Source organism: Garra rufa, unplaced genomic scaffold (assembly GCF_049309525.1).
Source record: "Garra rufa unplaced genomic scaffold, GarRuf1.0 hap1_unplaced_002, whole genome shotgun sequence".
Taxonomy (NCBI): Eukaryota; Metazoa; Chordata; class Actinopteri; order Cypriniformes; family Cyprinidae; genus Garra; species Garra rufa.
This window is the reverse complement of record NW_027394277.1, coordinates 7,790,273-7,816,567: the sequence shown is the minus strand read 5'-3', so window position 1 is coordinate 7,816,567 and position 26,295 is coordinate 7,790,273. Positions and strand designations below refer to the sequence as shown.

At 42.9% G+C, this 26,295-nt stretch overlaps 20 non-coding genes across 20 annotated transcripts; 4 read left to right on the top strand and 16 right to left on the bottom strand.

Annotated features, from left to right (window-relative positions):
* Window positions 1–1,985: 1,985 nt before the first annotated feature.
* Window positions 1,986–2,126, bottom strand: LOC141307908 (U4 spliceosomal RNA). The gene has a single exon (XR_012346833.1). It is a non-coding gene; the product is annotated as a U4 spliceosomal RNA (small nuclear RNA).
* Window positions 2,127–2,616: 490 nt separating this feature from the next.
* On the top strand, window positions 2,617–2,698 carry trnas-gcu (transfer RNA serine (anticodon GCU)). The gene has a single exon. It is a non-coding gene; the product is annotated as a tRNA-Ser (tRNA).
* A 2,763-nt stretch (window positions 2,699–5,461) lies between these two features.
* Window positions 5,462–5,600, bottom strand: LOC141307939 (U4 spliceosomal RNA). Its single transcript, XR_012346863.1, has one exon. It is a non-coding gene; the product is annotated as a U4 spliceosomal RNA (small nuclear RNA).
* A 582-nt stretch (window positions 5,601–6,182) lies between these two features.
* On the bottom strand, window positions 6,183–6,256 carry trnan-guu (transfer RNA asparagine (anticodon GUU)). Its single transcript has one exon. It is a non-coding gene; the product is annotated as a tRNA-Asn (tRNA).
* Window positions 6,257–6,447: 191 nt separating this feature from the next.
* trnak-cuu (transfer RNA lysine (anticodon CUU)) lies at window positions 6,448–6,520 on the bottom strand. Its single transcript has one exon. It is a non-coding gene; the product is annotated as a tRNA-Lys (tRNA).
* Window positions 6,521–7,748: 1,228 nt separating this feature from the next.
* LOC141307784 (small nucleolar RNA U3) lies at window positions 7,749–7,964 on the bottom strand. The gene has a single exon (XR_012346710.1). It is a non-coding gene; the product is annotated as a small nucleolar RNA U3 (small nucleolar RNA).
* Window positions 7,965–8,937: 973 nt separating this feature from the next.
* On the bottom strand, window positions 8,938–9,078 carry LOC141307906 (U4 spliceosomal RNA). Its single transcript, XR_012346831.1, has one exon. It is a non-coding gene; the product is annotated as a U4 spliceosomal RNA (small nuclear RNA).
* Window positions 9,079–9,568: 490 nt separating this feature from the next.
* trnas-gcu (transfer RNA serine (anticodon GCU)) lies at window positions 9,569–9,650 on the top strand. The gene has a single exon. It is a non-coding gene; the product is annotated as a tRNA-Ser (tRNA).
* Window positions 9,651–10,140: 490 nt separating this feature from the next.
* LOC141307948 (U4 spliceosomal RNA) lies at window positions 10,141–10,279 on the bottom strand. The gene has a single exon (XR_012346873.1). It is a non-coding gene; the product is annotated as a U4 spliceosomal RNA (small nuclear RNA).
* A 582-nt stretch (window positions 10,280–10,861) lies between these two features.
* Window positions 10,862–10,935, bottom strand: trnan-guu (transfer RNA asparagine (anticodon GUU)). Its single transcript has one exon. It is a non-coding gene; the product is annotated as a tRNA-Asn (tRNA).
* A 191-nt stretch (window positions 10,936–11,126) lies between these two features.
* Window positions 11,127–11,199, bottom strand: trnak-cuu (transfer RNA lysine (anticodon CUU)). The gene has a single exon. It is a non-coding gene; the product is annotated as a tRNA-Lys (tRNA).
* A 1,230-nt stretch (window positions 11,200–12,429) lies between these two features.
* On the bottom strand, window positions 12,430–12,645 carry LOC141307781 (small nucleolar RNA U3). Its single transcript, XR_012346708.1, has one exon. It is a non-coding gene; the product is annotated as a small nucleolar RNA U3 (small nucleolar RNA).
* A 973-nt stretch (window positions 12,646–13,618) lies between these two features.
* LOC141307928 (U4 spliceosomal RNA) lies at window positions 13,619–13,759 on the bottom strand. Its single transcript, XR_012346853.1, has one exon. It is a non-coding gene; the product is annotated as a U4 spliceosomal RNA (small nuclear RNA).
* A 490-nt stretch (window positions 13,760–14,249) lies between these two features.
* On the top strand, window positions 14,250–14,331 carry trnas-gcu (transfer RNA serine (anticodon GCU)). The gene has a single exon. It is a non-coding gene; the product is annotated as a tRNA-Ser (tRNA).
* Window positions 14,332–14,821: 490 nt separating this feature from the next.
* Window positions 14,822–14,960, bottom strand: LOC141307947 (U4 spliceosomal RNA). The gene has a single exon (XR_012346872.1). It is a non-coding gene; the product is annotated as a U4 spliceosomal RNA (small nuclear RNA).
* A 4,546-nt stretch (window positions 14,961–19,506) lies between these two features.
* trnak-cuu (transfer RNA lysine (anticodon CUU)) lies at window positions 19,507–19,579 on the bottom strand. The gene has a single exon. It is a non-coding gene; the product is annotated as a tRNA-Lys (tRNA).
* Window positions 19,580–20,864: 1,285 nt separating this feature from the next.
* LOC141307801 (small nucleolar RNA U3) lies at window positions 20,865–21,080 on the bottom strand. The gene has a single exon (XR_012346727.1). It is a non-coding gene; the product is annotated as a small nucleolar RNA U3 (small nucleolar RNA).
* Window positions 21,081–22,053: 973 nt separating this feature from the next.
* LOC141307878 (U4 spliceosomal RNA) lies at window positions 22,054–22,194 on the bottom strand. The gene has a single exon (XR_012346804.1). It is a non-coding gene; the product is annotated as a U4 spliceosomal RNA (small nuclear RNA).
* A 500-nt stretch (window positions 22,195–22,694) lies between these two features.
* trnas-gcu (transfer RNA serine (anticodon GCU)) lies at window positions 22,695–22,776 on the top strand. The gene has a single exon. It is a non-coding gene; the product is annotated as a tRNA-Ser (tRNA).
* A 492-nt stretch (window positions 22,777–23,268) lies between these two features.
* Window positions 23,269–23,409, bottom strand: LOC141307933 (U4 spliceosomal RNA). The gene has a single exon (XR_012346858.1). It is a non-coding gene; the product is annotated as a U4 spliceosomal RNA (small nuclear RNA).
* Window positions 23,410–26,295: the final 2,886 nt, after the last annotated feature.

Here is a 26,295-nt window from a genome sequence, read left to right as displayed (position 1 = left end):
TGATGGACACCGAAAGCACAACAATTATAATGATAATTAAAGCAGTAGAAGATATAGTGGGAATTGGCAAACTTATTGGGCTTCGAAGGAAAACAAACAATGACTTTGAAATGACAATGGAAAATGAGATGGACTGTGAAGTGATGTTGGATGGAATTGTGATAAATGGTCAGATATGTGAAATCAGAAAATTGTGTGCAACGGAAAGAATGGTCTCCTTTTTAAATTTGCCCAGTTACATAGAGGATGAGGAAATCATTCAAAAATTGAACAGTTGGGGTGTAACTCCCATTCTTCCTGTGAGAAGGAGATATCACCCAGGAACAATAGTGGCAGATGGAACACGCTTTTTGAGAGTAAAGTTCCCAAAGGAGGTGGCATCTTTACCATACACAACAAAATTTATGACTGAGGAAGGAGTTCAGTATTTCAGAGTAATCCACGATAATCAACGGAAAACATGCAGGATCTGCACAAGTACTGAGCATGAGCTAAAGGACTGCCCTCAATTTCTCTGCAGGAATTGCCTGGAGCAGGGGCATTATGCGCGGGACTGTACAGCTCCACGGTGCCAAGGCTGCAACAGGGCAATGATAAGGTGCAGATGTGAGACGGACGATGAGGAAAATAAAGAAATGGATATGGAGATACAGGAAGAGATGGGAGGCACTCAAACTGAAACATCAAATCAAATATTAGAACAGACTGAAGGAGGAGATGACAAACAAACTCATGTAGAAGAGGAGGAGTATAACCTAGAGGAGAATGCAGTAAGGAGTGGGACTAAAGCATGTGAAATGGAGATGGACAAGGAGCCTGAAGAGAACAACAAGGTGGACTACCAAAAGACACATGGAAAAGAGAGAACTGAGGACAATGAAACAAAAGTGCAGTATGAGGTAAGAGAAACAGGAAATGGGGAGAAGAGCATTGAAACAGAAGTCAAGATAAAGGAAAGACTGAACAAAGTTTTAAAAACAAGAGTAAAAAGTGTTATAGACATTGAAAAGGTACTTAAGAAACAGAAAATAAGAAGAGAAGAGCGTAATGAAATGATGGAAAAGAGAAGAGCTGAAATGAGTGGTTCCACATTTGTAGCGTCAGGAGAAACTGAATTAGATTGATGAGTAGTTGTTTGTACACTCAACTCTTTCTTTTAATGAGTTCTTTATGGATTGCATCTCTGAATGCAAGAGGACTATCGAAACCTGAGAAATTTCAGAGATTGGTGTGTTTGATTAAGGACTGTGATGTGTTATGTTTACAAGAAACTTTCTGGAATCAAGAGGTTGTGGAAGGTATGAAAAAGATCTGGGACGGAGAAATTTACTTTAACAATGATCAGAGTAAAAAAAGGGGAGTTGCAATACTAATTAGAAGGGGTGTGAGTAAAGAAATAAATGAAATATATTCTGACAAGAAGGGGAGAATAATGGCAGTAAAATTAATAAAGATGGATAAAGAAATAATAATATGTAACATACATGCACCAAACGAAGAGGGACAAAAGATAATTTTTTATAGGAATTTGAATGTATTAATTGAAGGATGGCAAAATGTTTTTTTGTTGGGTGATTTTAATACTGTATTAGAAAGAGTAGATGTTAGTGATTGTATGGTGTTTAGGAGGGATGGAGGAAGAAATGAATTATTTGAACTGATTAAAAAATATAACTTAATAGATGTTTGGAGAAAAAGAAATAGAGCTAAAAGGGAATTTTCAAGACAACAAATACATTGTGCTCGACACGCATTCGAAGCTTTAGCGCCACTGAGAGGCCACCGGACCAGACAGGCCCAACATGTTTACGATGGGTAACGGTGAGCTGTAATTGCGTTGCAGTTTAACGATACTTGTCTTGAGAACATATTGACAAAACAACAAACCTTCTGGCTCTGGCGCACTATCATCAGCAGACCGTTTCTTTGGCGAGGAAAAAAAACCCTAAACGAAACAAGGCTATATTTCTCAACAAAACTCTAAGCCTCCAGAGAGACTAGCAAAAATTGCCAAAGATAACTGTATTTCAAGTCATCCTGGCGGGGTATTGGGTAAAGTTTTCAACCAGCAATGATCGCGCCTCGGACAAACCTCATAGGCTACAATATTGCCTCTGCGAAAGAATGCAGGCGACGGTCGTGACCTTTTTCTGCACCTACGTGGATGTGAACCGACAAGGTGGTAGCAAGCTTTAAACTGCCGCACAAACAGTCTCCTGCCACGGGTTGCTGAACCGTGTTTCTACGGAACAGATTAGAGGTGTGTAAAAGACGGCTCATTCACTATTCCCTCTGTGCTCAAAACAGCCAGCTGAAAGCACGGCAGCAGCAGCTGAAAAGGTCCGCAGCATGGCCTATCTCGGTCAGCAAGGGGACGGGGTGGCCGAGTGGTTAAGGCGATGGACTGCTAATCCATTTTGCTCTGTGCAATGGTTGGAATCCATTCTTGTCGTTCGGTTCCTTTAGCACTGGACCTTAATCCTGGTCCTAGGGACCCCATGCTAAACTTTTTGTGTGTCCTCCTTATCTAACACACTCAGTTCAGTTCTTTGAGTTCTCTACTAATGAACTGATGATCTGAATCAGGAGTGCTAAATAAAAAATTTCACTTAAAATGACGAGGTGGCCGAGTGGTTAAGGCGATGGACTGCTAATCCATTGTGCTCTGCACGCGTGGGTTCGAATCCCATCCTCGTCGTTCGGCTCCTTTAGCAGTAATCCTCGGTCCTGGGGACCCCACTCTGCGCTTTTTGTGTCTTTCTTATCTGACACACTCAGTTCAGTTCACTGAGTGCTCTACTAATGAGCCGATGGTCTGAATCGGGAGTGTTAAATAAAAGGACCACGGAAAGTGACGGGGTGGTCGAGTGGTTAAGGCGATGCAAGGCTAATCCGTTGTGCTAGGCTCACCTTGGTTTGTGTGGGTTTGAATCCCGTCCTCTTCATTTGATGATTTAGCACCACTGAGAGCCCACCAGAACAGACAGGCCCAACCTGTTTACGATGGGTAGCGGTGAGCTGTGATTGTGCTGTAGTTTAACCCCCTGGGGTCCAAACACGCGTATACGCGTTTTGTGGCAGTTTCCCAAAAGGAACTTCAATTACTCGGCCATTTCTGATTGTACAGATAAAAGCAGTACATCAATCGAATCTGTAAAGGGTCTACTTTTATTTGTATATACTCACAAAATCAAAAAAATATTGTGATTTTACAAAATAAAGAAAACTAAAAGGGTGTGCTGTCTGTCGCGTTGATCTCCGTGATCTTCATTCAGAAACGCGTCATTAAAATAGACTATAACTCAGCCAATACACAATACAGAGACATAAGCAATATATGTAGAGAAAGCTTGATATCTATACTTTCAAATGAAGTAATGTTTATCGAAATAAAATATTCTGTGATAAAGTAATCCGTATGAAACCAACACAATGTCCAGTCTCTCTTGTCTGCTTCATTAGTTTTAATTAGATCACGCCCAAGAGCGATTCTATCTTTTCAAATTCAAATCGTCCACGTGAGGGCGCCGCGCCAAAAGTAGACGCCCACATCACAGTAAACAAAGGAGAAAGCAGTTTCTATTCTTTCAAGTTAGTCCTTTCTGGAAGAAGACGGGCTGTCAGGAATAAAACTTACTTCAGAAGATGAACATTAAATGAGACATGGCGTGAACGAGCAGAGGAGATATTTACACAAGTAAGTTTTTTTTCTTTTATACTTGTTAGTTGTTACTGTGACAGAATGTGCACACATTTTACCAGTTAAGACTTTTTGCCAACTGTATTTCCTGACTACAGCAAGTGAAACATTATAAAGTATGTTTCATTTCACTGCATCTAAATGTCTCATGATGACAGGATGTTTCAACTTTGGTCGAAAAACGCGCCGGCGCGTTCTGAGGAACGCTTTTGTAATAACGCCGAAAAGAATGTAAAATTCTCCGTCAGTTTTGATCGTACAAATACAACCAATACATCATTCGAAACTGTAGAGAGTATATTTTTATTTGTATACACTGTGATTTTATGAAAATAAGAAAACAGACAGGGCACGAACTCTGCCTTCACTGTCTCTGTTATATCTTTTCACAGACACATAAATGAAACAACCTAAATCTCAGTGATTACGTGCCTCACAAACATAATACATATACGTGTAGAAAGCTTGAAATGTTTACTTTTACATAAACCAATTCAAATAAAAAACTAATATTCTCTTTTTTAGTAATATGTATGAAAGGTAGAAGATGTATGGTTTCTCCTGTATTACTTCATTACAAACCGTACACCTGTATTTATCTTGCACTGGTATTATTTGCACCTAACTGTTATATGCCTATGCTATACACTACCAGTCAAATGTACTTTTTTAAAGAAAAATAATTATCTAATTTTGTGAAATAGGTTTACTATGTAAAAAACTGCTCACTTAAAAAAAAAAAAAAAAAAAAACTTTTAATAATAAAGTTTGGCTGGTAGTATATGTGTTTTCTCCATGTTAGCTCTGTCTTTGTCAGATCATTGTGTTGCTCACATCTACTTGTTTTCTTTGCAGTTTCTGCTGTTCCCCGTTCTCCTGTGTTCAAGTTTCCTACGAGTGATTTGGATAGTGCACCCTCGACATCTTGACTTCTGTGTTGTTTATCACTTTTGTTCCTAATAAAAAGTTTAACTGCACTCACAAGTGAATCTCAAGTTATTTTGTGTGATAGTTAAATATATTCAAAATATGCTTCAAACTAAATATATATTTATTTTGTCCTTTCATTTTGCCTTTATTCTTTCCGTTGTTTCCTCTCAGTCAACATCCGACTGAATGGCTCATTATGCGGCTCATTATGCAGGTCTTTGTCTTCTCAGGTGTAAATCACAGCATTATTCATGATCATTCACGCCTTCTCGCATACAGCCATTCTAAACAAAAAGTGTCTTCAAAAATTTAAATCTATATACTGTTTTGTGAAATCAAGTGAACTAGATGATTTTCACATCATTTGGTAGAAAAAAACCAAGCCTACCACATCCAATTCTCGAAGGTCCCGAGAACAAATATTCTGTATGTGTTAGATGGCCTTATTTCAGTGACTTCAAAAATTTAGTTTTTCAATATGCACGCATAAACGTTGTTTTCTCAAAAACTTAAAAATGTACATTCATGTTGCTTACATATTTTTGTAGTCCAATTTGTGCTAAATAAAATGTATTTAGATTTAGGATATTAATATGTTTTTAACATACTGAAAAAAGCACAAATGTCAAGGCATGTCAAAACTTCTTCAGGGCCCCAAAACACCCTCAGACCCCAGAGGGTTAATGATACCTGCAGCGAAGTCTTGAGAGCATATTGACAAAACAACAAATCTTCTGGCTCCGGCACGCTATGATCTGTAGACACCTCTTTGACGAGGACCAACAACCAGCCACTCTAACAAAACGAAGCAAAACTTTTTTTTCAAGAAGCGTCCAGAGAGACCGGCAAAAACTGAGAAGCTGACTGTATTTCAAATCATCCAGATGGGATATCGGGGAAAGTTTACAACCAGCAATGATCACACCTCAGATAAACCACACAAGCTACAACATTGCCTCTGCGATAGAATACCGGTGACGGTCGTGACCTTTTCTTGCAGCTACGTGGATGTGATCCGACAAGGTGATAGCAAGCTGGATGAGCCCCAGAGACAGATCATCAGTGAAGACCTCTTCACCTAGACGGCCATCGACGCAAGACTGTGAAAACCAGATCCTCTCCAATCTGACACTGTGGCAACATGGAACTTTTGCATCTACATTAAAATTAGTCTGTTTGTTCTTATTCTGAGGTCACCGTAGCCGCCATATCCATTCTGTATTCCGATTAGATGGTCACTGCAGTCCCCCGGATCCAGTCCGTACCAAGAGCAGATGGTGGATCAGCACCTTCAGCCGAATGTCAGCGGATACCATGTCAACTAGATGAGCCCCAGAGACAGATCATCAGTAAAGAATGAATCCACATGCCACAGCAAACTCGAGCTGGTGAAAATGTTCACCAAACACCCGCCGCTGACTTCTTTTAAAAGAAGCCAGCTTATTGAAGGTGCACAGGATAAACGCCCTGAGAAAGCTGTGCCTCGCAACCCTAAGAATGGCATAGGCGCTAGTGGACACCTGACGCGCGTGCAAAACACCGGCATTTCACACGTCCCTGGGTGGGCTCGAACCACCAACCTTTCGGTTAACAGCCGAACGCGCTAACCGATTGCGCCACAGAGACAGACATTGCGCATCTGCTGCCGCGGGATCACGGTTGTAAAAGCAAGGGTTAGGGTTAGGGATTAGAATCGCACGTACTAACAGGCTGTTTTGAAAGATGTTTCCGGAGCTCGCAAAATCCACTTAGCCTGTGCGGAGAATGGGCACGCTGGAGCCCGCCACCCTGTTGGGAAGAAAGAGCGCCAACAGAGCCGCCCAACGTGGGGCTCGAACCCACGACCCTGAGATTAAGAGTCTCATGCTCTACCGACTGAGCTAGCCGGGCTGGTCGTGGGCTCCTTCACCGGGTCGGACGCAGTTTTCATCGGCTCCCAAATGACACAGGCGAAACGGAGGCTCTCGCGTTGTGCAAGACTGTCGAGCCGTCCCGTGGGTAGTGCTTAGAGCAGGCTTAGAGTTTTCTTCTGTCAGTTTTGACCCAATCTGTTATTGGGAAGCGCAGTTTGACCCAGCAGTGCGGGCCAACAACATGTTCTGTCTTGCCGCGTGAAGGCGGTTCAATGCTTTGGTCAGCGTATGGTTGAGATGTGATTTTCCACCAATTTGGGGCACCTTTCTTATGGAAATCAAGGATAAATCTATATAAGGATAAGGATAAATCTTCTATATTTCGGTGGTCTTTTGCAAACACTAGATTTATATGTCAGTTCCAACATAACACCGACTGTTACGCAACAGTCCCGGGATCGTTAATAGTTACGCCTCCAACATTTGCATCGCCCAATCATCGGTAACGTCAGTACATCAGTAAAACAAGGCAAGCCACTGAAGGGACACGGTTAGCTTAATGCTAGCGCTAGCCTGTTACATTGCAGTACAAAAGATATCACTTACCACATAAACAGAGAGATGACTGTGCTGATGATGGTGAATGATGGAGAAATAACTGCGCTGATGATGGCGAATGATTTACAGATCCAGAGTATCACCGAGAAGCAGCTGAACTTGTGTGGTAAGAAGCGCTCCCTCTGCATTATAACTTTACACAGAGCACATGGATCACAGTAATGAGACTAAAATGTCTGCGATACAAAACGGCAGATTCAACAAACCACATATTAAAAGCCGCTAGAGCTCCTAATTAAATAAATATTTTTATCAATGTGCCAGCTATAGAGATGAGCAGCTCTGTGAAACAGCCAATCGGAGCAGAGCTCATTAATATTCATGAAGCTTCCAAAAAAGGCAATAACAGAGCATTTCATTCTAGGGACAAATCCTAGGGTTGTAAATGGTCCTGTAAAACCGTTTCTGGAGATTGTTTGCCCTTTCCTATGCCATATACCTTCTATGCAGATATCAAAGAACAAATTAAAATATTCTCTCAATGCATTTTATGGCAACTTTAAGTTGATAGAACCAGCTGACATCTTATCCTGACATTCTGAATATCAAGGATGGTGACACCCACCAACAAAAATGTAAAAAAAAAAAAAAAATCTCAATCATAACAACTCATAAGACTTTTAATCTGATATTTACATTTTTCAGAGACCACTCTGACCATACTCTCTTCGTCTATGCTGCTTAAATGCCACACAGAACGTTCATCAATGGTGTGGAGCATATGAAATAAACCATTACTCCACACCCGATTCACGCTCAGAAAAGAGTATCAAAGCTCATCATCGTAGTTTGGGAGACACTACACTTTTGAAACACATTTCCTAGTTAGAAACTATAGAAATGATCCCTGAAAGTATAGTCTTGACCTCCATTTTGCAAAACCAGCTTAGGCGAGTTCTGACACTTTGAGTCTCAGAGATGGTTACAACCTAACAACAGAGATGAGAAAAGTTACATTTGAAACATCATTAGAGTCCTAAAATTTTGTTTGTAATTTTAGTTGGATGCAGTTTTCATTGGCCCCCAAATTACACAGGCGAAACTGAGGCTCTCGCGTTGTGCGAGACTGTCAACCCGTCCCGTGGGTAGGGCTTAAAGCAGGCTTAGAGATTTCTTCTGTCAGTTTTGACCCAATCTGTTTTTGGGAAGCGCAGTTTGACCCAGCAGTGCGGGCCAACAACATGTTCTGTTTTGCCGCGTGAAGGCGGTTTAATGCTTTGGACAGCGTATGGTTGAGATGTGATTTTCCACCAATTTGGGGCACCTTTCTTATGGAAATCAAGGATGATTTCATGGGAAATGGCAAACTGGTGTAGCGTTTGGCTAATAAGCTAAAGCTACAAAGGATGTACCGGTGCCCCGTCGTCCGAGCAGAATCCACATTCGGCCGTAATCGGAGGTTACTACTAACGTTGGATTGTGTCTCATAGGGAGTTTGGCGCAGGGCCTCAGTGGAAAACAGGCCCTCGGCGGCTGAAACAAAAGACGAAGAATGCATCCACATGCACATGAATCAGGAATGTTAAATAAAGAAACCCCGCCGGATGACGAGGTGGTCCAGTGGTTAAGGCGGTGGTAGGCTAATACATTGTGCTCGACACGCATTCGAAGCTTTAGCGCCACTGAGAGGCCACCGGACCAGACAGGCCCAACATGTTTACGATGGGTAACGGTGAGCTGTAATTGCGTTGCAGTTTAACGATACTTGTCTTGAGAACATATTGACAAAACAACAAACCTTCTGGCTCTGGCGCACTATCATCAGCAGACCGTTTTTTTGGCGAGGAAAAAAAACCCTAAACGAAACAAGGCTATATTTCTCAACAAAACTCTAAGCCTCCAGAGAGACTAGCAAAAATTGCCAAAGATAACTGTATTTCAAGTCATCCTGGCGGGGTATTGGGTAAAGTTTTCAACCAGCAATGATCGCGCCTCGGACAAACCTCATAGGCTACAATATTGCCTCTGCGAAAGAATGCAGACGACGGTCGTGACCTTTTTCTGCACCTACGTGGATGTGAACCGACAAGGTGGTAGCAAGCTTTAAACTGCCGCACAAACAGTCTCCTGCCACGGGTTGCTGCACCGTGTTTCTACGGAACAGATTAGAGGTGTGTAAAAGACGGCTCATTCACTATTCCCTCTGTGCTCAAAACAGCCAGCTGAAAGCACGGCAGCAGCAGCTGAAAAGGTCCGCAGCATGGCCTATCTCGGTCAGCAAGGGGACGGGGTGGCCGAGTGGTTAAGGCGATGGACTGCTAATCCATTTTGCTCTGTGCAATGGTTGGAATCCATTCTTGTCGTTCGGTTCCTTTAGCACTGGACCTTAATCCGGGTCCTGGGGACCCCATGCTAAACTTTTTGTGTGTCCTCCTTATCTAACACACTCAGTTCAGTTCTTTGAGTTCTCTACTAATGAACTGATGATCTGAATCAGGAGTGCTAAATAAAAAATGTCACGTAAAATGACGAGGTGGCCGAGTGGTTAAGGCGATGGACTGCTAATCCATTGTGCTCTGCACGCGTGGGTTCGAATCCCATCCTCGTCGTTCGGCTCCTTTAGCAGTAATCCTCGGTCCTGGGGACCCCACTCTGCGCTTTTTGTGTCTTCCTTATCTGACACACTCAGTTCAGTTCACTGAGTGCTCTACTAATGAGCCGATGGTCTGAATCGGGAGTGTTAAATAAAAGGACCACGGAAAGTGACGGGGTGGTCGAGTGTTTAAGGCGATGCAAGGCTAATCCGTTGTGCTAGGCTCACCTTGGTTTGTGTGGGTTTGAATCCCGTCCTCTTCATTTGATGATTTAGCACCACTGAGAGCCCACCAGAACAGACAGGCCCAACCTGTTTACGATGGGTAGCGGTGAGCTGTGATTGTGCTGTAGTTTAATGATACCTGCAGCGAAGTCTTGAGAGCATATTGAAAAAACAACAAATCTTCTGGCTCCGGCACGCTATGATCTGTAGACACCTCTTTGACGAGGACCAACAACCAGCCACTCTAACAAAACGAAGCAAAACTTTGTTTTTCAAGAAGCGTCCAGAGAGACCGGCAAAAACTGAGAAGCTGACTGTATTTCAAATCATCCAGATGGGATATCGGGGAAAGTTTACAACCAGCAATGATCACACCTCAGATAAACCACACAAGCTACAACATTGCCTCTGCGATAGAATACCGGTGACGGTCGTGACCTTTTCTTGCAGCTACGTGGATGTGATCCGACAAGGTGATAGCAAGCTGGATGAGCCCCAGAGACAGATCATCAGTGAAGACCTCTTCACCTAGACGGCCATCGACGCAAGACTGTGAAAACCAGATCCTCTCCAATCTGACACTGTGGCAACATGGAACTTTTGCATCTACATTAAAATTAGTCTGTTTGTTCTTATTCTGAGGTCACCGTAGCCGCCATATCCATTCTGTATTCCGATTAGATGGTCACTGCAGTCCCCCGGATCCAGTCCGTACCAAGAGCAGATGGTGGATCAGCACCTTCAGCCGAATGTCAGCGGATACCATGTCAACTAGATGAGCCCCAGAGACAGATCATCAGTAAAGAATGAATCCACATGCCACAGCAAACTCGAGCTGGTGAAAATGTTCACCAAACACCCGCCGCTGACTTCTTTTAAAAGAAGCCAGCTTATTGAAGGTGCACAGGATAAACGCCCTGAGAAAGCTGTGCCTCGCAACCCTAAGAATGGCATAGGCGCTAGTGGACACCTGACGCGCGTGCAAAACACCGGCATTTCACACGTCCCTGGGTGGGCTCGAACCACCAACCTTTCGGTTAACAGCCGAACGCGCTAACCGATTGCGCCACAGAGACAGACATTGCGCATCTGCTGCCGCGGGATCACGGTTGTAAAAGCAAGGGTTAGGGTTAGGGATTAGAATCGCACGTACTAACAGGCTGTTTTGAAAGATGTTTCCGGAGCTCGCAAAATCCACTTAGCCTGTGCGGAGAATGGGCACGCTGGAGCCCGCCAACCTGTTGGGAAGAAAGAGCGCCAACAGAGCCGCCCAACGTGGGGCTCGAACCCACGACCCTGAGATTAAGAGTCTCATGCTCTACCGACTGAGCTAGCCGGGCTGGTCGTGGTCTCCTTCACCGGGTCGGACGCAGTTTTCATCGGCTCCCAAATGACACAGGCGAAACGGAGGCTCTCGCGTTGTGCAAGACTGTCGAGCCGTCCCGTGGGTAGTGCTTAGAGCAGGCTTAGAGTTTTCTTCTGTCAGTTTTGACCCAATCTGTTATTGGGAAGCGCAGTTTGACCCAGCAGTGCGGGCCAACAACATGTTCTGTCTTGCCGCGTGAAGGCGGTTCAATGCTTTGGTCAGCGTATGGTTGAGATGTGATTTTCCACCAATTTGGGGCACCTTTCTTATGGAAATCAAGGATAAATCTATATAAGGATAAGGATAAATCTTCTATATTTCGGTGGTCTTTTGCAAACACTACATTTATATGTCAGTTCCAACATAACACCGACTGTTACGCAACAGTCCCGGGATCGTTAATAGTTACGCCTCCAACATTTGCATCGCCCAATCATCGGTAACGTCAGTACATCAGTAAAACAAGGCAAGCCACTGAAGGGACACGGTTAGCTTAATGCTAGCGCTAGCCTGTTACATTGCAGTACAAAAGATATCACTTACCACATAAACAGAGAGATGACTGTGCTGATGATGGTGAATGATGGAGAAATAACTGCGCTGATGATGGCGAATGATTTACAGATCCAGAGTATCACCGAGAAGCAGCTGAACTTGTGTGGTAAGAAGCGCTCCCTCTGCATTATAACTTTACACAGAGCACATGGATCACAGTAATGAGACTAAAATGTCTGCGATACAAAACGGCAGATTCAACAAACCACATATTAAAAGCCGCTAGAGCTCCTAATTAAATAAATATTTTTATCAATGTGCCAGCTATAGAGATGAGCAGCTCTGTGAAACAGCCAATCGGAGCAGAGCTCATTAATATTCATGAAGCTTCCAAAAAAGGCAATAACAGAGCATTTCATTCTAGGGACAAATCCTAGGGTTGTAAATGGTCCTGTAAAACCGTTTCTGGAGATTGTTTGCCCTTTCCTATGCCATATACCTTCTATGCAGATATCAAAGAACAAATTAAAATATTCTCTCAATGCATTTTATGGCAACTTTAAGTTGATAGAACCAGCTGACATCTTATCCTGACATTCTGAATATCAAGGATGGTGACACCCACCAACAAAAATGTAAAAAAAAAAAAAAAAAATCTCAATCATAACAACTCATAAGACTTTTAATCTGATATTTACATTTTTCAGAGACCACTCTGACCATACTCTCTTCGTCTATGCTGCTTAAATGCCACACAGAACGTTCATCAATGGTGTGGAGCATATGAAATAAACCATTACTCCACACCCGATTCACGCTCAGAAAAGAGTATCAAAGCTCATCATCGTAGTTTGGGAGACACTACACTTTTGAAACACATTTCCTAGTTAGAAACTATAGAAATGATCCCTGAAAGTATAGTCTTGACCTCCATTTTGCAAAACCAGCTTAGGCGAGTTCTGACACTTTGAGTCTCAGAGATGGTTACAACCTAACAACAGAGATGAGAAAAGTTACATTTGAAACATCATTAGAGTCCTAAAATTTTGTTTGTAATTTTAGTTGGATGCAGTTTTCATTGGCCCCCAAATTACACAGGCGAAACTGAGGCTCTCGCGTTGTGCGAGACTGTCAACCCGTCCCGTGGGTAGGGCTTAAAGCAGGCTTAGAGATTTCTTCTGTCAGTTTTGACCCAATCTGTTTTTGGGAAGCGCAGTTTGACCCAGCAGTGCGGGCCAACAACATGTTCTGTTTTGCCGCGTGAAGGCGGTTTAATGCTTTGGACAGTGTATGGTTGAGATGTGATTTTCCACCAATTTGGGGCACCTTTCTTATGGAAATCAAGGATGATTTCATGGGAAATGGCAAACTGGTGTAGCGTTTGGCTAATAAGCTAAAGCTACAAAGGATGTACCGGTGCCCCGTCGTCCGAGCAGAATCCACATTCGGCCGTAATCGGAGGTTACTACTAACGTTGGATTGTGTCTCATAGGGAGTTTGGCGCAGGGCCTCAGTGGAAAACAGGCCCTCGGCGGCTGAAACAAAAGACGAAGAATGCATCCACATGCACATGAATCAGGAATGTTAAATAAAGAAACCCCGCCGGATGACGAGGTGGTCCAGTGGTTAAGGCGGTGGAAGGCTAATACATTGTGCTCGACACGCATTCGAAGCTTTAGCGCCACTGAGAGGCCACCGGACCAGACAGGCCCAACATGTTTACGATGGGTAACGGTGAGCTGTAATTGCGTTGCAGTTTAACGATACTTGTCTTGAGAACATATTGACAAAACAACAAACCTTCTGGCTCTGGCGCACTATCATCAGCAGACCGTTTTTTTGGCGAGGAAAAAAAACCCTAAAAAAAACAAGGCTATATTTCTCAACAAAACTCTAAACCTCCAGAGAGACTAGCAAAAACTGCCAAAGATAACTGTATTTCAAGTCATCCTGGCGGGGTATTGGGTAAAGTTTTCAACCAGCAATGATCGCGCCTCGGACAAACCTCATAGGCTACAATATTGCCTCTGCGAAAGAATGCAGGCGACGGTCGTGACCTTTTTCTGCACCTACGTGGATGTGAACCGACAAGGTGGTAGCAAGCTTTAAACTGCCGCACAAACAGTCTCCTGCCACGGGTTGCTGCACCGTGTTTCTACGGAACAGATTAGAGGTGTGTAAAAGACGGCTCATTCACTATTCCCTCTGTGCTCAAAACAGCCAGCTGAAAGCACGGCAGCAGCAGCTGAAAAGGTCCGCAGCATGGCCTATCTCGGTCAGCAAGGGGACGGGGTGGCCGAGTGGTTAAGGCGATGGACTGCTAATCCATTTTGCTCTGTGCAATGGTTGGAATCCATTCTTGTCGTTCGGTTCCTTTAGCACTGGACCTTAATCCGGGTCCTGGGGACCCCATGCTAAACTTTTTGTGTGTCCTCCTTATCTAACACACTCAGTTCAGTTCTTTGAGTTCTCTACTAATGAACTGATGATCTGAATCAGGAGTGCTAAATAAAAAGCGTCACGTAAAATGACGAGGTGGCCGAGTGGTTAAGGCGATGGACTGCTAATCCATTGTGCTCTGCACGCGTGGGTTCGAATCCCATCCTCGTCGTTCGGCTCCTTTAGCAGTAATCCTCAGTCCTGGGGACCCCACTCTGCGCTTTTTGTGTCTTCCTTATCTGACACACTCAGTTCAGTTCACTGAGTGCTCTACTAATGAGCCGATGGTCTGAATCGGGAGTGTTAAATAAAAGGACCACGGAAAGTGACGGGGTGGTCGAGTGGTTAAGGCGATGCAAGGCTAATCCGTTGTGCTAGGCTCACCTTGGTTTGTGTGGGTTTGAATCCCGTCCTCTTCATTTGATGATTCAGCACCACTGAGAGCCCACCAGAACAGACAGGCCCAACCTGTTTACGATGGGTAGCGGTGAGCTGTGATTGTGCTGTAGTTTAATGATACCTGCAGCGAAGTCTTGAGAGCATATTGACAAAACAACAAATCTTCTGGCTCCGGCACGCTATGATCTGTAGACACCTCTTTGACGAGGACCAACAACCAGCCACTCTAACAAAACGAAGCAAAACTTTGTTTTTCAAGAAGCGTCCAGAGAGACCGGCAAAAACTGAGAAGCTGACTGTATTTCAAATCATCCAGATGGGATATCGGGGAAAGTTTACAACCAGCAATGATCACACCTCAGATAAACCACACAAGCTACAACATTGCCTCTGCGATAGAATACCGGTGACGGTCGTGACCTTTTCTTGCAGCTACGTGGATGTGATCCGACAAGGTGATAGCAAGCTGGATGAGCCCCAGAGACAGATCATCAGTGAAGACCTCTTCACCTAGACGGCCATCGACGCAAGACTGTGAAAACCAGATCCTCTCCAATCTGACACTGTGGCAACATGGAACTTTTGCATCTACATTAAAATTAGTCTGTTTGTTCTTATTCTGAGGTCACCGTAGCCGCCATATCCATTCTGTATTCCGATTAGATGGTCACTGCAGTCCCCCGGATCCAGTCCGTACCAAGAGCAGATGGTGGATCAGCACCTTCAGCCGAATGTCAGCGGATACCATGTCAACTAGATGAGCCCCAGAGACAGATCATCAGTAAAGAATGAATCCACATGCCACAGCAAACTCGAGCTGGTGAAAATGTTCACCAAACACCCGCCGCTGACTTCTTTTAAAAGAAGCCAGCTTATTGAAGGTGCACAGGATAAACGCCCTGAGAAAGCTGTGCCTCGCAACCCTAAGAATGGCATAGGCGCTAGTGGACACCTGACGCGCGTGCAAAACACCGGCATTTCACACGTCCCTGGGTGGGCTCGAACCACCAACCTTTCGGTTAACAGCCGAACGCGCTAACCGATTGCGCCAAAGCTGGGGAACAATAGTCTGTTAAGGGGGGGGGAAGAAAAGGAAGGAGGGGGGAGAAGAGGGGGAAAAGAGAAAAAGAAAGAAAAGGAAAAAATGAGGAGAAAAGAAGTGAAAGGGAATTTTATCTCTTTGTCCTTTAAAGCAATGTTTTTGGAGTGTATATTTACAATAAATTATCTGAAAAAAAAAAAATGTTTTCTCTATTTTCCTGTACATTTATATGGGGGTAAGGATGATCACAAGCTTCCCAGTTCATATTACAGTGTTGCCAAAGATTGAAGTGTTTACTGAATGTTTTATTTATCAGTAATTATCACATAAATAATGTCCAAATGAATGAAATCATTTTTGAAATGACAAATTAATATTTTATTAGATTTATATTACTGATTATTGATATTTTATTCAAAGTTTTTGCACTTTAAATATATTTCTGCTGTAGTTATGTTCTAAAACTTATAGTACAAAAAATTGTACATTTATGTATTAAATCATCCCCAAATTTATCAACATTTTTAAAAGGGCGTATAACTGTTTAATGATACTGTAACAATGACAAACAAAAAGAGTTATTTGATCATGACCAAACTTTTATTTTTCAATCAGTCAAAGCCAATTATTCATTATTCTTTTTTTTTTTTTTTACATTTTTATTCTTGTAGTTATGTTGCATGTGCAGAAAACAGAATATTACCTCTTAATAATAATTTGTAAGTGCAAAAGAACAGAAAACAGAACTATACATATAAACAAAACCGTCCAATGTCCATGGCTCTTGTGCATTAACTGCAAGTGAAAAGAACAGAAAGCACAAAACAATACAAATGAATAAAACTTTAAAATATTAATGACTCCTGTCCTGTGCATGTTTTGCAAGTACTAAAGAACAGAAAACCAAACTATACTATTAAATAAAACTGTCTTAATGTCCATGGCACTAGTGCATTCATTGCAAGTTCAAAAGAACAGAAAGCAGAAAACAATGCACATAAATAAAACTTTATCCCCTTTCTTTTTTGGACTCTTATGGATGGCACAGAGCTTGAAATGGTCTCTATCAGGCGACAACAATCTGGCCACTGGGCAAGTGGGGCAGCGGTGGTGAATGTCTGCCTCTTCATGCTCTCCACCCCCAAAATCCAGCAGGTTCTGCCAACTATATTGCTCACCTAAGCAGAGAGAACATATAATACAAGGCAAATGAGAAAACAAAACAAGTGGTAGTGTTAACATATGACAGGTCAAGAAGAGAAACTGACCTGATGGTTGGTGAGAGCCAGAGATGGCTGATTCCTGAGCTCCACAAGATACTCCGCAAGGCTGTCCACTTTGTCCAGCACACCAGCACTAGCCAAAGCCTGTGAGAAAAATACAACAAAAAGAAAAAAATGAAATCAACAACATTATGAGTACAGTGAAGTGGGACAAAAAACCCAAAACAAATAAATATATATATTTTTCTAGATGTTTTTTTTTTTGTCAACTTCAGACAAAAAGCAACAGGTCAGCACAAATTATTATGTTTTCCCTAGAAATTTTACAGTATTACATAAAACATAATTACATACATACATTAAACGAGACATTTACATACCACAGACTCGTCAGGGGATGCTGAGACACCTGGCGTGAAGGAGGCATCAGGCTGAGTGGAGGACAGAGAGAAGCTTGGGTCATCAGTAAGACTCGATTCAGTAATGTCAAGTGTTTGGTCCACCCTGAAGCCCTCGTCTTCTTCATCCTCACCTTCATCCACATCCTCCAGCATGTTCTCTGTCTCTTCTGAGTCAGGGTCCACTACCAGGAGCTGTCCAGTCTGACCCAGGAAGTAGTCAACACCAAGCAGCTCTCCTATGAAAAAAAAAATAATAAAAGAAAACACACAAATACAGGATCAGTCAAAAGTTTAGACACATTACTATTTTTAATGTTTTTGAAAGAAGTGTCTTATGCTCATCAGTCCTGCATTTATTAAATAAAAAATATAAAAAACATTAATAATATTATAAAATGTTAATACAGTTTAAATTTACAGTTACATGTACTTTAAATTTTTTTTGTCATCAACGCTGAATAAATTTAGCAATCATTTTAGAAATCAGTAAAAAGTTATATTAAGAACAGCATTAGAAATCAAATATGAAATCTTCTGTAACGATACACAGTACTGTTCAAAAAATTTTTTTTTAAAGAAATTAATTCTGTTGTTTTTAACTTTTTATTCATCAATGAATTCTGCAAAACGTATCACAGTTTTCATTAAAAAATAAATACAAATATGCAGTACAAATTATATTGCTGTTTTTTCTGTATTTTGGATCAAATAAATGCAGGCTGAATGAGCAAAAGACACTTCTTTCAAAAACATTAAACACAGTCACGTGTAAAAATGTTTGACAAATAATGTACACATTCATATTCTACAATGAGATACAGGTAACTTTACCTTCTTGTAGAGGTTGTACAACTTCTGCTGCCGTGGTGCTGGTCTGTTGCCTCCAGTCGGACAAACCCCAGAGCTGGCAAAAGTCCTCAACCTGGCCATCCACTCGCCATCACCCATGACCTTGTGGCAATTATGCATAATTTACTGTTATTACTATAGTAAATACATATAGCATGTATTAATCACAATGTGAAATAAAGTGCATTGTTAGTTAATCACATTAAATGTTAATTAGAAATGATAATGTCTACAACTACACATATTTTTTAAATCCAAATCAAACTTTAAATAGAATAGATGTGTTTACTATGCAAAACTACAGGCAAATGGTGTTTTATATATGAGAGATTATAGGTTAATCATGGAAACAAAACATGATTACTACACTTTCACTATAGTAAAAGCATGGTAAATTACTTGATTATTTATATTAAGACTGTGTTTACACTTAAAGAACGAGTAAACTGAGTTTAATAAGTACGATTACAGGCACAATTATGGTTAATATGTGAGATTTTAGGCAAGTCATGAAAAGAAAACATGATTACTATACTTTCACTATAGTAAAACCATGGTAAATGACGACAAACACAAGCACAACGTTTTTTGTTGTTGCTGTTCATTCGGATTTTAATTTATAGTAAGACTGTGTTCATACAGTTGTAATCGATCAGCCAAAAACACAACATGGTTACTACGATTCACTATAGTAAAAACAAGGTAAATTGTCATAAGGGATGACTGCACTTACAGCTGAAACGCGTTTTTTCCCCCATTTAAATCGAACTTAAGAACGTGTAAATAGATTTTAGAAAGTTAGATTTCATTTAAACTGTTTCATTATGGGCAATTCGCGAGTCAAAAGTTTGTGAACGCCAAACACGGATGAACGACGGACGAAAACGTAACGAGTTACCAATTGAGAACATTGTAAACAGAGAGGAAGAAAGTAGAAAACATGTATTACTTACTTTGAAAAGTTATCCTATATTCCGTTCGTCTGATTTTTGAACCTGACTTAGAATGAAACTAAGCGCAGTGAGTGGCTCTCAACAATGGAGCTTGAGTGATGCGATTGGCTCTCGTCCATTCTCACAATGGACGGCGAGCGACGCGATTGGCTCTCATCCATTCTCGCAATGGACGGCGAGCGACGCAATTGGCTCTCATCCATTCTCACAATGGACGGCGAGATCGGCGATTGGACGAGGAGACGGCCGCGGAAACAGACGATCCTGCTCCAGGTAGCGCCACAGAGACAGCCGCTGTGTGTCTGCTGCCGCCGGATCACGGTTGTAAAAGCAAGGGTTACGGTTAGGGATTAGAATCGCACGTACTAACAGGCTGTTTTGAAAGATGTTTCCGGAGCTCGCAAAATCCACTTAGCCTGTGCGGCGAATGGGCACGCTGGAGCCCGCCACCCTGTTGGGAAGAAAGAGAGCCAACAGAGGCGCCCAACGTGGGGCTCGAACCCACGACCCTGAGATTAAGAGTCTCATGCTCTACCGACTGAGCTAGCCGGGCTGGTTGTGGTTTCCTTCACCGGGTCGGAGGCAGTTTTCATCGGCTCCCAAATGACACAGGCGAAAGGGAGGCTCTCGCGTTGTGCCGAGACTGTCGAGCCGTCCCGTGGGTAGGGCTTAGAGCAGGCTTAGAGTTTTGTTCTGTCAGTTTTGACCCAATCTGTTTTTGGGAAGCGCAGTTTGACCCAGCAGTGCAGGCCAACAACATGTTCTGTCTTGCCGCGTGAAGGCGGTTCAATGCTTTGGACAGCGTATGGTTGAGATGTGATTTTCCACCAATTTGGGGCACCTTTCTTATGGAAATCAAGGATAAATCTATATAAGGATAAGGATAAATCTTCTATTTTTCGATGGTCTTTTGAGAACACTAGATTTATATGCCAATTCCAACATAACACCGACTGTTACGCAACAGTCCCGGGATCGTTAATAGTTACGCCTCCAACATTTGCATCGCCCAATCATCGGTAACGTCAGTACATCAGTAAAACAAGGCAAGCCACTGAAGGGACACAGTTAGCTTAATGCTAGCACTAGCCTGTTACATTGCAGTACAAAAGATATCACTTACCACATAAACAGAGAGATGACTGTGCTGATGATGGTGAATGATGGAGAAATAACTGCGCTGATGATGGCGAATGATTTACAGATCCAGAGTATCACCGAGAAGCAGCTGAACTTGTGTGGTAAGAAGAGCTCCCTCTGCATTATAACTTTACACAGAGCACATGGATCACAGTAATGAGACTAAAATGTCTGCGATACAAAACGGCAGATTCAACAAACCACATATTAAAAGCCGCTAGAGCTCCTAATTAAATAAATATTTTTTATCAATGTGCCAGCTATAGAGATGAGCAGCTCTGTGAAACAGCCAATCGGAGCAGAGCTCATTAATATTCATGAAGCTTCCAAAAAAGGCAATAACAGAGCATTTCATTCTAGGAACAAATCCTAGGGTTGTAAATGGTCCTGTAAAACCGTTTCTGGAGATTGTTTGCCCTTTCCTATGCCATATACCTTCTATGTAGACATCAAAGAACAAATTAAAATATTCTCTCAATGCATTTTATGGCAACTTTAAGTTGATAGAACCAGCTGACATCTTATCCTGACATTCTGAATCTCAAGGATGGTGACACCCACCAACAAAAATGTAAAAAAAAAAAAAAAAAAAAAAAAGATAAAAAAAGTAGTTTCATCAGATATACACCAATTATGAGCCAAACAGTCAATCGCAGCTACTCACAAGATTTTTAATCTGATATTTACAACTTTCAAAGACCACTCTGATCATACTCTCTTCTTCTATGCTGTATAAACGCCACACAGAACGTTCATCAATGGTGTGGAGCATATGAAATAAACCATTACTCCACACCCGACTCACGCTCACAAAAGAGTATCAAAGCTCATCATCGTAGTTTGGGAAACACCACACTTTTGAAACACACTTCTTAGTTAAAAACTATAGAAATGATCTCTGAAAGCATAGTCTTGACCTCCATTTTGCAAAACCAGCTTAGGCGACTTCTGACACTTTGAGTCTCAGAGATGGTGACAACCTAACAACAGAGATGAGAAAAGTTACATCTGAAACATCATTAGAGTCCTAAAATTTTTTTTTGTAATTTTAGTCGGATGCAGTTTTCATCGGCCCCCAAATTACACAGGCGAAACTGAGGTTCTCGCGTTGTGCGAGACTGTCAACCCGTCCCGTGGGTAGGGCTTAAAGCAGGCTTAGAGATTTCTTCTGTCAGTTTTGACCCAATCTGTTTTTGGGAAGCGCAGTTTGACCCAGCAGTGCGGGCCAACAACATGTTCTGTTTTGCCGCGTGAAGGCGGTTCAATGCTTTGGACAGCGTATGGTTGAGTTGTGATTTTCCACCAATTTGGGGCACCTTTCTTATGGAAATCAAGGATGATTTCATGGGAAATGGCAAACTGGTGTAGCGTTTGGCTAATAAGCTAAAGCTACAAAGGATGTACCGGTGCCCCGTCGTCCGAGCAGAATCCACATTCGGCCGTAATCGGAGGTTACTACTAACGTTCGATTGTGTCTCATAGGGAGTTTGGCGCAGGGCCTCAGTGGAAAACAGGCCCTCGGCGGCTGAAACAAAAGACGAAGAATGCATCCACATGCACATGAATCAGGAGTGTTAAATAAAGAAACCCCGCAAGATGACGAGGTGGTCCAGTGATTAAGGCGGTGGAAGGCTAATACATTGTGCTCGACACGCATTGGAAGCTTTAGCGCCACTGAGAGCCCACCGGACCAGACAGGACCAACCTGTTTACGATGGGTAACGGTGATCTGTAATTGCGCTGCAGTTTAACGATACCTGTCTTGAGAACATATTGACAAAACAACAAGCCTTCTGGCTCTGGCGCTCTATCATCAGTAGACAGCTTTTTGGCGAGGAAAAAAACCCCTAAACGAAACAAGGCTATATTTCTCAACAAAACTCTAAGCCTCCAGAGAGGCTAGCAAAAATTGCCAAAGCTAACTGTATTTCAAGTCATCCTGGCGGGGTATTGGGTAAAGTTTTCAACCAGCAATGATCGCGCCTCGGATAAACCTCATAGGCTACAATATTGCCTCTGCGAAAGAATGCCAGCGACGGTCGTGACCTTTTCGTGCACCTACGTGGATGTGAACCGACAAGGTGGCAGCAAGCTTTAAACATGACGCACAAACAGTCTCCTGGCACGGGTTGCTGCACCGTGTTTCCACGGAACAGATTAGAGGTGTGTAAAAGACGGCTCATTCACTATTCCCTCTGTGCTCAAAACAGCCTGCTGAAAGCACGGCAGCAGCATCTGAAAAGGTCCGCAGCATGGCCTGTCTCGGTCAGCAAGGGGACGGGGTGGCCGAGTGGTTAAAGCGATGGACTGCTAATCCATTGTGCTCTGTGCAATGGTTGGAATCCCATTCTTGTCGTTCGGTTCCTTTAGCACTGGACCTTAATCCAGGCCCTGGGGACCCCATGCTAAACTTTTTGTGTGTCCTCCTTATCTAACACACTCAGTTCAGTTCTTAGAGTTCTCTACTAATGAACTGATGATCTGATGATCTGAATCAGGAGTGCTAAATAGAAAATGCCACGTAAAATGACGAGGTGGCCGAGTGGTTAAGGCGATGGACTGCTAATCCATTGTGCTCTGCACGCGTGGGTTCGAATCCCATCCTCGTCGTTCGGCTCCTTTAGCAGTAATCCTCGGTCCTGGGGACCCCACTCTGCACTTTTTGAGTGTCCTCCTTATCTGACACACTCAGTTCAGTTCACTGAGTGCTCTACTAATGAGCTGATGGTCTGAATCGGGAGTGTTAAATAAAAGGACCACGGAAAGTGACGAGGTGGTCGAGTGGTTAAGGCGATGCAAGGCTAATCCGTTGTGCTCGGCACACCTTGGTTGGTGTGGGTTTGAATCCCATCCTCTTCATTTGATGATTTAGCACCACTGAGAGCCCACCGGAACAGACAGGCCCAACCTGTTTACGATGGGTAGCGGTGAGCTGTAATTGTGCTGTAGTTTAACGATACCTGCAGCGAAGTCTTGAGAACATATTGACAAAACAACAAATCTTCTGGCTCCGGCACGCTATGATCTGTAGACACCTCATTGACGAGGACCAACAACCAGCCACTCCAACAAAACGAAGCAAAACTATCTTTTTCAAGAAGCGTCCAGAGAGACCGGCAAAAACTGTCGAAGCCGACTGTATTTCAAATCATCCCGATGGGATATCGGGGGAAAGTTTTCAACCAGCAATGATCACACCTCAGATAAACCACACAAGCTACAACATTGCCTCTGCGATAGAATACCGGTGACGGTCGTGACCTTTTCGTGCACCTACGTGGATCTGAACCGACAAGGTGGTAGCAAGCTGGATGAGCCCCAGAGACAGATCATCAGTGAAGACCTCTTCACCTGGACGGCCATCGACGCAAGACTGTGAAAACCAGATCCTCTCCAATCTGACACTGTGGCAACATGGAACTTTTGCATCTACATTAATATTAGTCTGTTTCTTCTTATTCTGAGGTCACCGTAGCCGCCAGATCCATTCTGTATTCCGATCAGATGGTCACTGCAGTCCCCCGGATCCAGTCCGTACCAAGAGCAGATGGTGGATCAGCACCTTCAGCCGAATGTCAGCGGATACCATGTCAACTAGATGAGCCCCAGAGACAGATCATCAGTAAAGAATGAATCCACATGCCACAGCAAACTCAAGCTGGTGAAAATGTTCATCAAACACCCGCCGCTGACTTCTTTTAAAACAAGCCAGCTTATTGAAGGTGCACAGGATAAACGCCCCCTGAGAAAGCTGTGCCTCGCAACCCTAAGAACGGCATAGGCGTTAGTGGACACCTGACGCGCGTGCAAAACAGGAAAAGGAAGGAGGAGGAAGGAGGGGAAGGAGGTGGAAAAAGAGAAAAAGAAAGAAAATAGAGAGAAAAAAGGAAAAAATGAGGAGAAAAGAAATGATCACAGGCTTCCCAGTTCATATTACACTGTTGCCATACATTGAAGTATTTACTGAATCCTTTATTTATCAGTAATTATCACATAAATGATGTCCAAATGAATGAAATTATTATTACAAATGACAAATTAATATTTTATTAGATTTATATGGCAATTTACTATGCTTCAGTATTTGTATTTCATCTTTGAAAGCATCTCTTTGTGCTAATTTTATGAGCGTGATGCTTGCATTTCTCATGTCTTCAACATTTATGGGTTTAACTTTCTTGTCTCTCGCCAGTTGCTGGATACGAGCGACAACTTTCAATGCAGTGTGCCATTTCGACAATCTACTGAATCTCTCTAGAAAATGATCATCATCATTTGCTACATTTGTTTGTAGCACTTGTGTTGTCCTGATTTCAGGGTCGCCAACCAGAAGCTCAGGAGTTGTCTTTGCTGTGACAATTTCTCTTTCCCAGAGAAACTTCGTTCCAGTGAGCCAATTTGAAGTGATCAGCTCTGACACCTTGAGGCCCCTGGAAGCGTGATCTGCAGGATTTTGTTCGGTGTCTATGTAGTGCCACTGTTCAGGGTTAGTCGCCTCTCTAATTCTTTGGACTCGATTCGCTACAAAAACGTGAAATCTACGGGCTTCATTGTTAATGTAGCCTAAGACTACTTTTGAATCGGTCCAGAAATATTCTTGGTCAATTTTGAGCTCCAGCTCCTCCTTTAACATGCTACTGACTGCTGAAGAGATCACCACAGCTGTTAACTCAAGCCTGGGTATAGTCACGATTTTGGTGGGCGCAACTCTTGCTTTGCCAATGACAAAAGAGCAGTGCACTTTATCTTCACTCAACACTCGAATATATGAGCACTGACCATAGCCATGGCTACTCGCATCTGAAAAGTGATGGAGTTCGATCCTCTGAACAGTCCCTAGGTGTTCAGGAGCAAAACATCTTGCTATCTGGAGATCGTGCAGGTTCTTCAACTCATTTAGCCAGCTACTCCATTGCGGCATTAACTCTCTGGGAAGTGGGTCATCCCACTCAATGCCCCTTTGGCACATTTCCTGTAGTACTTTCTTTCCTAATAGAAGGAAGGGAGCCAAGAATCCTAACAGATCAAACACAGATGCGACGGTTGAGAGGATTCCTCGCCGTGTTGCTGGTTTCTCATCCAGTGTTACTTTAAATGAAAAGGTGTCACTATTTACACTCCACTTTACTCCCAACACAGTCTGGACTGGGAATTCATTTGAACCAAGCTCCACATCCTGAATTTCGCTGGCTCGTTCACTGACAGGGACAGACTCCATAACCCTTTTGTTGTTCGAGATGAACTTGTGTAGGCGCAATTTCCCTTTTGCACACACATTTCGGGCTTCTTGGACAAGTTTGATAGCAGTGTCCACATTTTTCACACTAATGAGCCCATCATCAATGTAGAAATTAGTTTTGATGAAACTGGCTGCTGCAGGATACTCTCTTTCGTTTTGACATGCAAGATACTTCATTCCGTAATTCGCGCAGCCAGGAGATGATGCTGCTCCGAAAAGGTGGACTTTCATGCGATACTCCTTTGGCTCTGATCTTGTATCGCCATTTTCCCACCACAGGAACCGTAAGTAATCTCTGTCTTCCTGGCTTACATGGAACCTGTGAAACATCCTTTCCACATCACAGATAATGGTGATTGGATATTTGCGGAACCTGCAGAGTACGCCTGATTGTCCATTAGTGAGATCTGGTCCCGTTAGCAAGTGATCATTCAACGCCGTGCCACCATATTTAGCAGAGCAGTCGAACACAACTCTAATTTTCTCTGGCTTTCTAGGGTGATATACCCCCTGGTGAGGAATATACCAGACGTTTCCTACTTTGGGTTGGTGTTCAGCGCTCTCTGCATCACCATCCTTGAAGACACCTTCCATGAACTTTACATAATCATCCTTGAATTTCTGGTCTTTCTCAAATCTTCCTTTCAGACGCTTCAGTCGCACCAGAGCCAGCTGCTTATTTTCAGGTAACTGTGGGCGTGTCTTAAAGGGGAGGGGCATCTCAAGGTGTCCCTCTGAATTCTGATTAATTTTCTCATTTAGAAGTTGCGTGAACTGTATATCATCTTGTGATATGCTCCTTTCCCTTGGGCTTGTATCTCTAAAGTCTGATTCAAGGGCTCTGATGACTGAGGTAGGTGTTAGTATCGGGAGTTCCTTAACAGATACAC